Source organism: Parambassis ranga, unplaced genomic scaffold (genome assembly GCF_900634625.1).
Source record: "Parambassis ranga unplaced genomic scaffold, fParRan2.1 scaffold_22_arrow_ctg1, whole genome shotgun sequence".
Taxonomy (NCBI): domain Eukaryota; kingdom Metazoa; phylum Chordata; class Actinopteri; family Ambassidae; genus Parambassis; species Parambassis ranga.
The window spans coordinates 2,016,438-2,032,356 of NW_021144778.1; the positions used below are offsets into that span (position 1 = coordinate 2,016,438).

Sequence of the window (15,919 nt, forward strand, 5' to 3'; positions counted from 1 at the left end):
GGGTTATAGAATAATTATTGTATGTTTCCTCACTGTAACGCTGCTGTTAGTAATAACAGTTTCTTTGGCGGACCTTGAAGTTTCTATGCCCTATTACTCAACACTGTGCTCTGTTTGTACAAGGAGCCCTGACAATCAGGCATCTCTGCCACTCCCTACGTATTGATAATAATGCCGCACAAACTTAATCACAGTACTCATTTTGAATGTATACAAGACCTGAAAGAATACAAAGCTCAATCAAAATCAGCAGCACACCATGCCAAACACATACTGGTACTCACACTCAAAACTACACTGAATCTCTGAAACACATGCTTATCTAAAGACACCAACCTCTCCTTCTTAATTATTATTAATTAATATTATGATTCATTTTCTTCTTTTTAATGCGAAAGAAGAAAAGAATTCTAAGAAGAAGAAAAGAAGAAAACAAATCTGTCAGGGCACGGTTACATTTCCATTCAAACAATATAAAAAGCACTACTGTTTCCATTACAGCTGAAGGTTTACAAACCATGTACAGAATCATTGTATCATTTAAAATAACACAACATAACAGCTGTGGCTGTGTTAGTAACTCACTCACTAGATGACTGGCTCAGAAAATACTGGGGTATCAACACAGAAAATCATCAACACATGCATTGTGTTTACTGTCACTTCTTGTATATGCTGCTAACACAACCCAATGACTCCATGGGTATTAATAAAGTTAATGTGAACGCACGACACTTTGATCATGTTCAATTTCAAATGACATAAACCAAACAGGCTCTCACACACAAGGAGTTCAGCAGCTCTGGTGCTTTAACACATCTTCATTAAAGTGAACAGCCTGAAACAGCCATGATCCAGATACTAGGACTGTCAGCAAACATTACCAACAACAGATTTAAGCTAATCGAATGAACTCAAAATTCATTAGTAATCCTGTACTCCTGTTAATCTCTCATTGTGATCAACAATTACATAATGCAATTAGCAGAAAAAGTGTCAATATTATTACAAAGGGGCAGCTAATTATCTACAGGTTTAGATTTTGTTAGCCACAACACCCACTGTTTTAACAGAGACAAAATGGCTGACATGGAACGACAAGAGGAAAGCACCAAGTCATTGAAGCTCATGTAAATCACATGAATGACCTCACAGTGTTGTCAAATCATTTAAAATAGCTTAGCACACATTAGCATCACATCGTTCAACCAGAAAACCCACACATTAACTAACAGACAAGAACACCAGTAAAGACAAACGAGCCACATTTACATCTTCAACAGTGCAGCCACACTGGAAGGACATGCTATATTCTACTCTAATCTATGTCCTTCCAATGTGGCTGCACTGTTGAAGATCTGAATGTTCCCACACCATCAATACTACCAATATGCAGATACACCTGGTCACCTATAGAACTCTACAGCATGTGTTGTCAGCAACAATACACTGTACTTTACCACAGACACAAAATGGCTGACATGGAATGACAATGGCAGGCAGCAGAGTGTGTGACTGACAAAAGTCAAGGATCATTGGTGGGCAGCATCACAGCTCCATAATTTAGGAGAAAAGCAGAGAAGATGACTGATATTGACCAGGTTGCTTCACATACTATTAAATCACATTAATCAACTGGTGCAGCTGTAGTTGTAATGACAGGATGTGACACAGTAGCTTCATCATGTCATTGAGGGAGAGACAAAGCTCATGATACACACAGCCTTACAGAAATGAAGGCTCGCTGTTGCATTAACACTGTTTCATTAAGGTTAATTACAACATAACAGCATGAAACAGTGTGGAAATATATGGTCAAACTTGGTCAAAATATATGTCTGTCTGCATATATGGTAAAAGTGTATGGTTGTGCATAGATCCAGACCTCTGGCTGAGGTCATAAAGCATTCTGATGTTTAATGATGTGTTTAGATATTCGAACTGCAAACCCCTAGTTGACCCAGAGATGTAACCAAAGAGACAAGATATACTCAAGGCCGTAACAGGAGGATCTGTGAGAATACACACACACCCTCACATCTGAGATGTGAGTGGGAGAACTTCAATGTCTTTTAGTTTCGTATACGCCTTCCACCTTGTGATTATTGAATATGCATGTTTCACTGAAAAACATTACCTTTTATGCCTTTCTATGTAAATGTAACCACACCTTGTTGTAAGATTAATAAAACGAGCCTAATGCATGGGACAGACAGAATGCAAATGGTCAGCTGCAGGAGCAGATCGAGGGGTCTGTATTGAGCTGTGCATTCTCCCTTTATATAAAGGCGAAACTGAAATTGATCAGTACTGGTTTTCATTCAATGTTCTGTGCTTCGGGGACGGAGTCTGGGAATCCGGGGTGACCAGATTAGGTCACAACAATTGGGGGCTCGTCCAGGGGATCAAAGGGCAAAAAATCATCCTCAGATCCGTCAATTGAACACAAGGGCCGATTACGAACAGACAGAGGACACGTGGCGCCAACAATAAGGTAAGCAGACCTTTTATATCTGCATTGACTACTCTAAAATGTAACATGTCCCGAGTCTTAGTAGTAATCTGTCTGTAAAAGCAAAAAGAACATTGACTGAATGAATTTAACTGTATGTGAATGAATATGACTACAGTGAAATAACCGTATGTGAATGTATATGACTACGGTAAATGAGTAATGACTACAGCTGTTTAAGAGATAAGTAAATGATGCCTGCAGAGGAATGATGCCTGCAGAGGAATAATGCCTGCAGAGGGATAATGCCTGCAGAGGAATAAGAGAAAAAGGGGTAGCAGAAAATCCTGAGTGTGGCGACTCCACCGGTGCTCTGACGAGGGGCCGGAAAAGCTGGGTTTGAGGCCCGGGGCTTGAGGAACCCTAAATCACTACAAAAAAGAGAGAAAAAGGAACAAGACCAGGCAAAACACATGGTATGAATGTTGGACAGACTGGAAACTGAAACAATGACCGCACTAGTTAGGCGGAAGTTGTAGTAAGTCAACAGGCTTCCAAATTACAGATATATAAGATTCTGGTGTCACGGACAGAGGCTAGTCTCGAATCCATTGGACTGAGTACCAGGGACACAGCGTGCCATATTTTCTATTGTCGGCCAGAATCTAGAAAAGAAAGGAACTCTTGAGACTCATAAACTGTGAGTCGTCTGAGATAAAGACGACAAGACCAGAGAGTAGAGAATAAATAATGAAATAACTGTGAGCCGTTCTTACACTGAACGGCAAGACCAGAGAATAAGTCCTGTGAGTTCATGAAGCACCCCTAAAGAGAAACAAAGAGAAGTGAAGATACAGTACTGACACACACACACCGAGCTCGCAGTATAAATGGGTAAAGCATGAGTGTGGAATGTGTATGAATGCCAGAGACGAGGTGAACTGAAGCAGCAGCACTGCTGGAAACCTTAATCGGTGTAAACGTAAAGCAGTGGCCTGTTGAAGTAGGTTCACTCACGGACTGGATTAGTGTTTTGTTGTGCACATACTTTTGTATATATTTCTGATGCGAACATAGTTTCTGAACTTTTCTAACATCATAGTTTTGTTAACTCTTCTGAGCACAGTTTTGCAAATAACACATTATTATTAAGCTTTAGTTTTAATTTTCACGTAATCACTTGACTGAGACTTTGATGACTGACAACATGGACGGAGATTTTAACAGAGACACTGTTGATGATGGGTGGGGTCCGAACAGCCCACTAAAAACAGTAGAAGCTCAACTGATTATTTTAGAGAAGGCGCTGCATCAGGCTTTTGACTCTAAAACCGCATCTGAAGAGATGACTCAGATGAGGGAGGCAGTCATTAATTTAGAAGAAGAGAAATAGGCCGTGGCATGAAAGATAGAGGTTGTTTACAGAAGGAGTTTTGGAGAAAGGAGGGTGAAGCGAAGGCAGAGAGGGAGAAGGCCAGGAAGAGTGCAGAGCAGTGTGGCTGGTCTAAGAAAGGGAGATTTAAGAGGGAGCAGGAAAAAGCAGAGGAGAAGAGAGCTCAGTGGGCGCGATGGGCTTTGATAGGTCAGGGTGTAACTCACCTCATGACTGAGAAGCCCAAAACACAGGATGACAAAGCAGAAAAACATAAGGATCCCCCGCCGTATACACCACCCCCTCCTACTGCACCACCATCCTCTCATTCATCTGCTGGATTATATCCAGTTTTACAAATAACTCAAGGCACACTGGCCATAACAGACATGCCTGATTCCCCTGAGGCGTGGTCTGATGACAGCTCTCACACATCCCAAGTGAGTAGTGTGTCTGCTTTACCCTCGGGAGTTAGCACCCGTGAAGGGCCTCCAGAGGCCCCTGCCCTTTCACCTTTCCAGCTGCGAAAGGACAGAGAACTGAGCTGCGACGGAGCACTATGTGTTGCAGCTGAAGCCCCGCTGTCACACAGAACACAGACACCAGACATTGTGAACACAAAGCAGGGAGAAATAGACAAGGTGCAACAGTTGCAGGAAGAATTAAAGGAGTTGCGGGCTGCTATAGCTCAGGACTTAACACCACACACATATGCACACGCTAACCCCCAATTTGGAGACGCTACACTTCACGTGGGAGGCGTGTGGAAAGATGGATCACAGGAAGGGAGGACAGCTGGAATTCAGATGCAGGTCGAGGGTGTTTGGTCCGCGGAGCAGGGAGAGACGTTTGATTTATTACAGAGACAGGCCAAGGCTACTGAGGAGTGGTTAAAAACACATGAAGCTGAACACTTAGCACACAGACACAAAACACACCACATGACAACTAGATCTCAAGGACATGATAATACACAGACACTCAACTATCAGTTACCACTGATTCAAACTGAACACCAGATCAAATATCATCCATTCCCACTAGGTGATGTACAGGCACTAGTGGATAAATTACCTCCAGTGGCCGAAGGTGGAGCAATGTGGCTGAGTCAACTTGACAGTCTGACAGCAGGCCACAGACTCGCTCTAGGTGATTTTCGGGCCGTTATTTCTAGGTGTCTTACAGCTTCAGAAGTGAGGGACATAGAGGAGGACGCCGCCACTACTAGACAGAGAGATGACACACCTTTCACTCAGGTCAGCACTGAAATAGGCAGAGCACTAAGACATAAATATCCTCTGCCTGCTGGAGCCGCCGTTCCCACTTTGAAATGGGACCCCAAACAGAGTCCAAGAGAATATCTTAATCAAAGCAAAGACACATGGATCAAACACACCGGGTGCCACCCTGGTAACCCAGGCATTCAGAGGGTGTGGTACAGGACCGCCGTCCTAAACGGGGTTCCTGAGACTGTAAAAACTGCCATGGATAATAACCCAGACATGGCAGGGTGTGATTCCAGTGTGTGGGAGAGACATCTAGTACATCACTTGGCACGTGCCCAAGAGGCAGCACAAGCTGACAGTAAGGATGTCCAGGATTTGCAAGCACAATTATTGAAACTGCAATTGACTGAGGCCAGACAGAAGGCCAATGACAAAAAAGAAAGATAAAAATAATAAAGTCATGGTTGTCACTGAAAGCTCTGACGCACCTCCTGTCACACCTTGGGTGCCTCCATCACCTTATTCTCCTGATTATCAGCAGCCTACAGGGTCCTACAGGGGGTACGGATCAGGGAGGGGCAGATGGAGAGACAGGCGCGGAAGGGGTGGAACACTTAGGGGACAGCCGAGGGGAGACCCAAGTCGTGACCGCTGCTATTACTGTGAGGAGTTGGGACACTGGGCCAAAGACTGTCCACACAGACAGGGACAGTATGCCCGAGGACGTGCAGCGTCTGGTCCACAGAGGGCTTCCTCCCGCCCCCCAGGACCTCCATTCACTGGACAGTTTCCTGTTTCCGGCTGGGAACAGTGGGATTGTGACTTCTCACAACAATGACACACCCCACAGAGCAGCTCAGATTACATCGGCACGGCAGACCCGATGTTATCTATGCAAGTAGAGGATGAGACACTGCCTTTTCTGGTGGATACTGGCGCCACCTGTTCTACACTGTTTCAATCATCTTCTATGGAATTGTCCAACAACTCTATCACTGTGATGGGCTTCTCTGGGGATAAACAGACTCTGCCTATAACCACTCCCATGACTGCTCAGTTGGGACATCAGACTGTTTCACACTGTTTTGTACACTCACCTCTTCTGCCTCTGAATATACTGGGGAGAGACTTGCTGATTAAGTTTGGAGCATCTATTTTGTGCGGCCCAGACGGGCTGACAGTGACACTGCCGGACGGCAACATGTTCCACTGTAATGTTGCAGACACAGGCGGACAATATCTGATGAGACCTGTGACTGACCCATGTGCTGACATCTACTGGGGCATGTTACATCCTGAAACTCCCCAGAACCCAGGAATCCTTTCTGCCTACCTGCGGTGGAAGCCCTGGATAGCGCAGGTCGAACCATATGTTTCTCCCCCTGACCCCCCTCATGTGACTCTATTTTATGACAGGCAGCAAACTGATTGGTACCATGAGAAGTTTGCGCACTCCCTAGAGGGACAGGACTGGTCTATTACAGTCCGAGACATTTTTGTGGCACCTGAGGGCGTGGCAGCCGGTGTGGACCTCACTCCAGAACAAATGATACATGGTACATGATGAGTGACGAAGGGCATCCCCACGTCTCATTAGCTGTACATCCAAACCACCAGGCCAAAGAACTAGGTGGCATGGTTAAACGTGCCATGGGGCAATCAGACTGGCAACCCACACCTTTACCTCAAATCATGTATTCTCCATCTGCTAAAGCATACAAAATAACTGTTTCAACTATGAACACTGTCACTCTGGCACATGAACTGCTTGCTAGACATCATGGTAGAGAGAAAACTGATCATCCTCTGGCACAGGCTGTGATTGACAGCTTGCCACCACATTTATGGGCAGACGGCCCCACTGATGTGGGTCTGGTGGACTGTGAACCTGTGACGTTTCAGATTAACACACCAGGCCCTTTGTGGATACCACAGTATCCACACAAGCCAGCAGCCGGAGCTGGCATTGCAGATACTATTCATGGACTTTTTGAAAATGGCGTGCTGGAACTCTCTCACTCAGACTGGAATACTCCCATCCTACCTGTAGAAAAGAAAGGGACAGGTAAATATCGCATGGCACATGATCTGAGGGACATTAACGCTGTACTGTCAACCCCCACGGTACCAGTTCCGAATCCATACGTGGCATTGGCCCAACTGGATCCTTCACAGAGCTGGTTCACCTGCATAGATTTAGCTAATGCTTTCTTTTGTCTCCCTCTGGCACCTGAATGCAGAGACATTTTCTCATTCACATATCAGGGAACACAGTATCGCTACACCAGGCTACCTCAAGGTTTTGCGCTCTCCCCCGGTATTTTTAATCAGGTTTTGAAACAGATACTCAGTCACTGCACCCTCCCAGAAAACACTACACTCATTCAGTACGTTGATGACCTTCTTATCGCAGCTCCAACGGCAGCAATCTGCCTGGATGCCACGCAGGCTGTTTTGCAACATCTGGCCACAGCTGGTTTTAAGGTCAGCAAATCTAAACTCCAATTAGTCAGGAAACAAGTTGCTTTCTTAGGACGCATTGTTTCACAAAAGGGAGTCAGCATATCGCCTTCGCACAAATCTACCATTTTGCATCATCCGCGTCCTGATAAAGTGAAGGACATGCTCTCATTTCTCGGTTTGACTGGCTACAGTAGAAACTTTGTTGCTAACTACACTGGCCTCACACAACCTCTCAGAGACCTTGTCAAAGAACATGGCATGCGTAATGTGTCAGCTCGCCTAAATTGGACGCAGGCCGCGGAACAAGCATTCATTGCTCTTAAACAATCTTTGGCCACTGCAGCAGAACTAGCCTCACCTGACCACACTTTACCTTTCTATTTGGATGTCTCTGGAACGGATGCCTGCATCAATGGCATCCTGTTCCAGAGAAAAGGGGGAGAGAGAGTAATACTGATGTACATCGGTGCCCCCCTGGACAACATGGAGAAAAGACACCCTCAATGCACACAACACGCAGCAGGAATAGCTAAGCTAATTCAAAAAACCGCACACATGGTTATGGGACACCAGCTGTATGTACTGACAACACATAGTGTAGTGGCATACGTGAACTCAGAGACATTCACACTCACCTCATTGAGACAGAGGAGGTTGAGCAAGATTTTAGAAGCACCAAACATCACCTTCACACATGAGGGCATCAACATGGCAGAGCAGATAGGAGCTGGAGAGCCACACACATGTGTAGAGAGGGTAACCAGAGAAGAAAAAGTCAGAATGGATTTACAGGCCACACCACTAACAGAGGCCAGAAATCTGTTCACAGATGGGTGCTGTTTTAGACATGACACAGAAGGACTCAGAGCAGCATACGCGGTTGTTGAAGACACAGGGGAAGAAATGAGAACACTGAAAGCAGAAAGATTAGAGGGACAGCAGTCAGCGCAGAGAGCCGAGGTGAGGGCAGTGATTGAGGCACTAAAGATAGGTCAAGGACAGGACATCAATGTTTTTACTGACTCAGCATATGCGGCAGGAGCAGTGCATGTGGAATTAGGACAATGGCTGAGAGCAGGTTTTCTCACTGCAACTAACAAACCTATACGGCATGAGGCTGAAATGAGAGAGCTTGCTGAAGCTCTGTTGTTGCCTAGCAAAGTGGCTGTGATTAAGTGCAAAGGTCATGGAGCAGGAACTGACAGGGTCACAAGAGGAAACAATGCAGCAGATCAGGCAGCAAAACAGGCAGCAGGCTATGTGGAGCGAATGATTTTTATGTGTTCAGAAACAGACTTGCCTCCCCCTGTTGATTGGACTGATTTGATGCAATTGCAAAACAAAGCCTCTCCACAGGAAAAAAACACTGTGGAAAGCTAGAGGGGCGACTGACACAGGAGGAGTATGGAGAGGGCCTGACGGACGCCCCATACTGCCACCTGGACTGAGACAGACTGCCATGGAGGAAGCGCATGGGGTAGGCCATGTGGGGTGTTGTGACAAACTGTCATTAAATTTCTGATTAACACTTACATTCCTAGACATGGTTAACCGAAAGAAAAAAAAAGAAGCATGCTTTTGGTACTGTTTATCATCCACAATCTCAAGGAAAGGTGGAAAGGATGAATCAATCCATCAAACAAAAATTGGCCAAAATCTGTGCACAGACCAAATTTATATGGGTTCAAGTATTATCTATTGTATTGATGTTCTGGTAATAACGCCATATAATCTACACCTTATGAGCTTCTTACAGGTCGACAGTTTCCTGGACCAGCTGGCCGGCTGAGACTGAAGAAGCATGCAGTATGGTATTAATATAAACCATAATATAATGAATTTGAAGCTTTGGTGTTAGAATTTGTATTACAGGAGAAAGGAGAGATGGTGAGTCCAGAAGGAGCCACACACAGCTGAGTGGGTCCTCCTGAAGGTGATAAACGGAAGTGGTCGGAACCAAGGTGGACCGGTCCCTATCAGGTGACGGAACGCACCTCTCACGCGGTTCGGCTGAGAGGAAAGGGGGACACCTGGTATCACTGGAGCCAGTGCGCAGGCGCAGAGGAGCCTCAACGCTCTCTACAGGACGTCCACGCTGATCTGAGGGCACAGAAGTCTGAATCGGCTGATTCAGACACAGATCCTGTCACAAAAGGGGCAGAATAATCCCCTGACAGAGATCAAGGATCCCGGGTAGTCTAACCCCAGGGATCCGAAGAAAGAAGACACATCCTGAGGACGAGAGGACCAGAGAACCAGGCGGGGCGCTGGACGATGAGGCAGACGGACAGGAACACATACATGAACTTATAAAATTTTGAACAATTTTGTACATTCTAACTGACAATTGTCATTATATTTGAGCTGTTAGGAGTATCTGGGGGCGGGAACGGTGAAAGACCGACCGATTAAAATACCCCCACATACTATGATGTATAACATGTATTTGTTTTCTTGTTAGGATAACCATATTAGGGTTGTTCATAATTTTTTTTGATCTATTGGTTACACTGCGAGTTCCCTGGACAGAGGTGTAATACTACATATTCATTTTTATATTAATCTTTATACTGTTCTACTTGTTACTTATATTATTCTTATATTATCCCATTGTTGGCAGAGGACTTGGAGGACGATCTGATTTCCGATGCAGGGATTTAAACTTTGCCATCACGTTTCGTTTTATACACTCACATGGTATGTTTTTTAATACACTACATTTTTCACAGAGTTTTTCTTTTTGCACCTTCATTTATGGTTTTGACACGCATACACACACCAGGTGTTTGGATTTTACTCACAGTGTTGTTACATATAGATGTCACTTTTACCCATAGTTTTGTTTGATTACACACAGTGTTTTCTATTTGCTGATGTGACCGTTTGTTGTTTCTTTTTGCTTATTTTGTGTTGGACTCTTAGTAGAGTCCAAAAGGGGGAATTGTGGAAATATATGGTCAAACTTGGTCAAAATATATGTTTGTCTGCATATATGGTAAAAGTGTATGGTTGTGCATAGATCCAGACCTCTGGCTGAGGTCATAAAGCATTCTGATGTTTAATGGTGTGTTTAGATATTCGAACTGCAAACCCCTAGTTGACCCAGAGATGTAAACACAAGCTTACCAAAGGCATTACCGCCATTCCTCCTGGTTGGGGCAAGCCTGCTGCACTTCTGGAGTGTGGATCGAACACTCCATAACGTCCCGATCTGTCTCGAAATACCGTGACGAACTGGGGGGACACGACGAGCAAAGCATGGCTGACATCTACCGACAGACACTGAAGACCCGAGGCAAGAGGCAAATACCAAGCTTCCCTTCGAGTGCTGTGGGGGTCTCCCTCCAGGTTTCCTACACTGATCTCAGCCATGTGGACGTTGTACTGATTTGTGTCCGTCTGAACCTGCTGGGGCAACTCCTCTACGGTGAGGTGATCGCTCCGAAACTTACCTTATGTCAGAAGGTTTGTTTTGACTTCAACATAGACAGAGTCACCGCGCTGTTGAAGCACAAACCTTCACTGTGGTAGGCCAGGAACAACAGAGCATTACAGGCACAATGATGATTTCGGGAAAACGGACTGTACCTGTAATCGCCCTGGCTGTGAGTCGCTCTCACAGAACAAATCTGTTTACCAGGACCTGTCACAGTCTGTGGTGGTGTGTGTAATTCCTCATGCAGCTTTTGGAAAAAATGTGAGGAGGAACTCTCATTACTACTACTGTAGGCAAGTTAACAGCTTGATTCAAAACACAACATTAAACCTAAGTTGAGAGGACCACTAACAGAACAATGTATAAATGAATGAATAATATGTATGAAAAAAAGTTCACATCTTTCTCGTTGTTTTAGGTCTGTTTTCCAGTGCACTTATTCTTTGTGATACATGTATACTGTATTATGACTCAATATAAAGGAAATTTAAAAGATGTATTAAACTGAGGAGAATTTCATGACTGTAATTGAGTGGAAGATGCAAAATACATACACCTGCAGTTGGAGAATGGGAGCAGGAGGGTGCAGCATCCATTCTCTGCAACTGTGTTGGTGGTGGAGGTGTCAGGGCCGTCTGAGAGCAGAGCATTTTAGGCATACTTTACAACTACTGAAAGGCCACCTGATAAGCAAAACTTTTGACATAAAAAACAGCATATAATCAAAGCAAATGTTGCCATATGACATGTCTGCAACATTAAAATATAATATTCATTTAAATGAAGTCAAAATCCATTACTAATCCTGTACTCCTGTTAACCTCTCATTGTGATTAACTACATATAGCAATTAGCAGAAAAAGTGTCAATATTTCCATTCCAAAGGGCAGCTAATTAGCACCCACTATTTTAACAGAGACAAAATGGCTGACATGGAACGACAAGAGAAAATGGAGGGCACCACAGTGTGATTGACAGAAGTCCAGGATCATAGGAACTCTACAGTAAAATACTTCAATGAACTGCCACTGTTGTCATGATGATAAAACACAGCAGCACCAGGCTCCAACAGATGCTTCTATCACACTGCAAAGACAATCGCACCATAATCACATCTTTCACACAGTGCAGCCAAACAGACCAACAAGTACAGCTCCCACTGTGCTAACATGTTAACACACACAGGGCTCTAGACTAACTTGTTGCACTGGTGCGCCTAACTTTTTTTCTTAAGTGCACCAGCACCTTAGGTGCTGTCTAAGTCTGTGCGGAATGCAAACATTCATTCCACACAGACTGATGTATTTCTTTTAATTCTGATGATTATCAGAGAGGTTGAGGCTGGTTGTTCACAGAGCTCTGTCCAAGCACATTAACAGAGAGGGAAGGGGAGTACAAGCAAGAGGGAGTACAAAGTGTTGAACAGGGACTCGAACCCTGGACCCTCAGATTAAAAGTCTGATGCTTCCAATTCGTCACTAGTACACTTCATGTAGTGCAGTGAGTCCTGATTGACTTGCGATTGACCCTTTATACAAGGGGGATTACCTCAAATGGTAGAGGCTCGCTTAGCATGCGAGAGGTAGCGGGATCGATGCCCGCATCCTCCAGCCTGCATTTTAGGAGGGAGGGTGTAGCTGGATGGGTGAGGATGGATGGATAATGTACAGTGGGGAAAAAAAGTATTTAGTCAGCCACCAATTGTGCAAGTTCTCCTATTTAAAAAGATGAGAGAGCCCTGTAATTTTCATCACAGGTATACCTCAACTATGAGAGACAAAATGAGAAACAAAAATCCATAAAATCACATTGTAGGATTTTTAAAGAATTTATTTGCAAATTATGGTGGAAAATAAGTATTTGGTCAATAACAAAATGTCATCTCAATACTTTGTTATATACCCTTTGTTGGCAATGACAGAGGTCAAACGTTTTCTGTAAGTCTTCACAAGGTTTTCACACACTTTTGCTGGTATTTTGGCCCATTCCTCCATGCAGATCTCCTCTAGAGCAGTAATGTTTTGGGGCTGACGCTGGGTAACACGGACTTTCAACTCCCTCCAAAGATTTTCTATGGGGTTGAGATCTGGAGACTGGCTAGGCCACTCCAGGACCTTGAAATGCTTCTTACGAAGCCACTCCGTTGTTGCCCGGGCGGTGTGTTTGGGATCATTGTCATGTTGAAAGACCCAGCCACGTTTCATCTTCAATGCCCTTGCTGATGGAAGGAGGTTTTCACTCAAAATCTCACGATACATGGCCCCATTCATTCTTTCATTTACACGGATCAGTCGTCCAGGTCCCTTTGCAGAAAAACAGCCCCAAAGCATGATGTTTCCACCCCCATGCTTCACAGTAGGTATGGTGTTCTTCGGATGCAACTCAGCATTCTTTCTCCTCCAAACACGACAAGTTGAGTTTTTACCAAAAAGTTCTATTTTGGTTTCATCTGACCATATGACATTCTCCCAATCCTCTTCTGGATCATCCAAATGCTCTCTAGCAAACTTCAAACGGGCCTGGATATGTACTGGTTTAAGCAGGGGGACACGTCTGGCACTGCAGGATTTGAGTCCCTGGCGGCGCAGTGTGTTAATGATGGTAGCTTTTGTTACTTTGGTCCCAGCTCTCCGGAGGTCATTCACTAGGCCCCCCCGTGTGGTTCTGGGATTTTTGCTCACAGTTCTGGTGATCATTTTGACCCCACGGGGTGATATCTTGCGTGGAGCCCCAGATCGAGGGAGATTATCAGTGGTCTTGTATGTCTTCCATTTTCTAATAATTGCTCCCACAGTTGATTTCTTCACACCAAGCTGCTTACCTATTGCAGATTCAGTCTTCCCAGCCTGGTGCAGGTCTACAATTTTGTTTCTGGTGTCCTTTGACAGCTCTTTGGTCTTGGCCATAGTGGAGTTTGGAGTGTGACTGTTTGAGGTTGTGGACAGGTGTCTTTTATACTGATAACGACTCCAAACAGATGCCATTAATACAGGTAACGAGTGGAGGACAGAGGAGCCTCTTAAAGAAAAAGTTACAGGTCTGTGAGAGCCAGAAATCTTGCTTGTTTGTAGGTGACCAAATACTTCTTTTACTGAGGAATTTACCAATTAATTCATTAAAAATCCTACAATGTGATTTTCTACATTTTCTTTTCTTATTTTGTCTCTCATAGTTCAGGTATACATATGATGAAAATTACAGGCCTCTCTCATCTTTTTAAGTGGGAGAACTTGCACAATTGGTGGCTGACTAAATACTTTTTTTCCCCACTGTAGTGGACTCCCACCCAGCAGATCAAGTCCCAGAGGTTACAGCATCATTTATTAGCTGAGTTTCCCCTCAGGGAAGCTGCTGTTTACAAGCTGTTTACAAAGAGAAGCAAGAAAACAACAGTCAGCATCATCTTCCATAAAAACACATGACAATAACATGTGAGACAGAGAGTTTATGATCAGTGCTCCCCCTGCTGGTTAGGATATATGATGACATTTTAAATGTACCAGTCAAAAGTCACTCAGTGGTTTGTCTTTGTTTTTATGACTTTCTACATTGTAGATTCATCCTGAAGACATCAGAGCTATGAAGGAACACATGTGGAATGATGCAGTGAACAAACAGTGTTAAACCAAGCAGAATATGTTTGATGTTTGACATTCTTCCAAGCAGCCAGCTTTTGCTTTGAAGACAGCTTTGCACACTCTTTGCATTCTCTCAATCTGAACTGAACCACCAATGCTGTGCAATGCTGACATCTAGTGGTGGAATCCCAGGCTGAAGCCTCCTCATTCCAAAATCAATCCCTCCTCCACATAAAGTCAAAAGTTCTAAATGTGAGTCATTAAATGAGAGGTTCCAGCAGAAACGTCCAAACATCTGAAGAGAAGCTGAGAAGCCTGAGATACAGGGGCTGCAAGCTGAGCTTCAACTGTTCCTGTTTAGACAATAAGAACAGATCATCAATGTCTTTTAATGTGTACAGTGGGTGCAGGAAGTATTCAGACCCCCTTAAATGTTTCACTTTGTTATATTGCAGCCATTTGCTAAAATCATTGAAGTTCATTTTTCCTCATTAATGTCCACACAGCTCCCCATACTGACAGAAACACACAGAGCTGTTGACATGTTTGCAGATGTATTAAAAAGACAAAGTGAAATATGACATGGTCCTAAGTATCAGAGCCTTTGCTGTGACTCTCATATATTGAACTCAGGTGCGTCCATTTCTTCTGATCGTCCTTCAGATGGTTCTACACCTTCATCTGAGTCCAGCTGTCTTTGATGATACTGATTGGACTTGATGAGGACAGACACACACCTGTCTGTATAAGACCTTACAGCTCACAGTGCAGGTCACATACTGGGTGATGACGTCCTCCTGCAGGTGTTACTGTGGAACAACTGCTCTGGATTGGGATGAGTCTGAATAGAACTTTGTTAGCTTTGTAAAGCTGTGTGGTAGTTAGAGAGGAACTGAAAAGAGTCAACAACAAGGAGTTGGTCTCCAATGGAATACAGTTAAACATCAGGGCTCGTCCAGGATTGGAACCCGGGACCTCTCGCACACGAAGCGAGAATCATACCCCTAGACCAACGAGCCATATGTGAGCCGACAGTGAAGAGAGGAGAGCTTTAAATGTACTGCTACAACCTGATTGGCTGCATGAGCAGCGAGGCAGCGCCTGATTGGTGGAGGAGCTGACTAGAGAGCGTGTCAGTGCATCAGTCATGTGACTTATCAGCTCTGCTCTTTCTGCCTTTTCCTCTGAATCTTTTCATCTCATCAGTGTTCCGCCCTCATACGTCCTGCATCAACATGAAGCTGCTGTTTATTCATGCATTTCTAACACACAGCTGACAGGTCCGTCACTCACCTGCAGTAAGGTATTGGATCTGGACTGGAAGCTGAGTGAGGAGAGAAGCATTCTGAAGGCTTCCAGTGACTGACGTGTGGATGTTGAATCTGTCTGAGT

General features: G+C 44.4%; 1 non-coding gene across 1 annotated transcript; it reads right to left on the reverse strand.

Annotated features, from left to right (window-relative positions):
- Positions 1 to 15,474: 15,474 nt before the first annotated feature.
- Positions 15,475 to 15,546, reverse strand: trnat-cgu (transfer RNA threonine (anticodon CGU)). Its single transcript has one exon. It is a non-coding gene; the product is annotated as a tRNA-Thr (tRNA).
- Between the last annotated feature and the right edge of the window lie 373 nt (positions 15,547 to 15,919).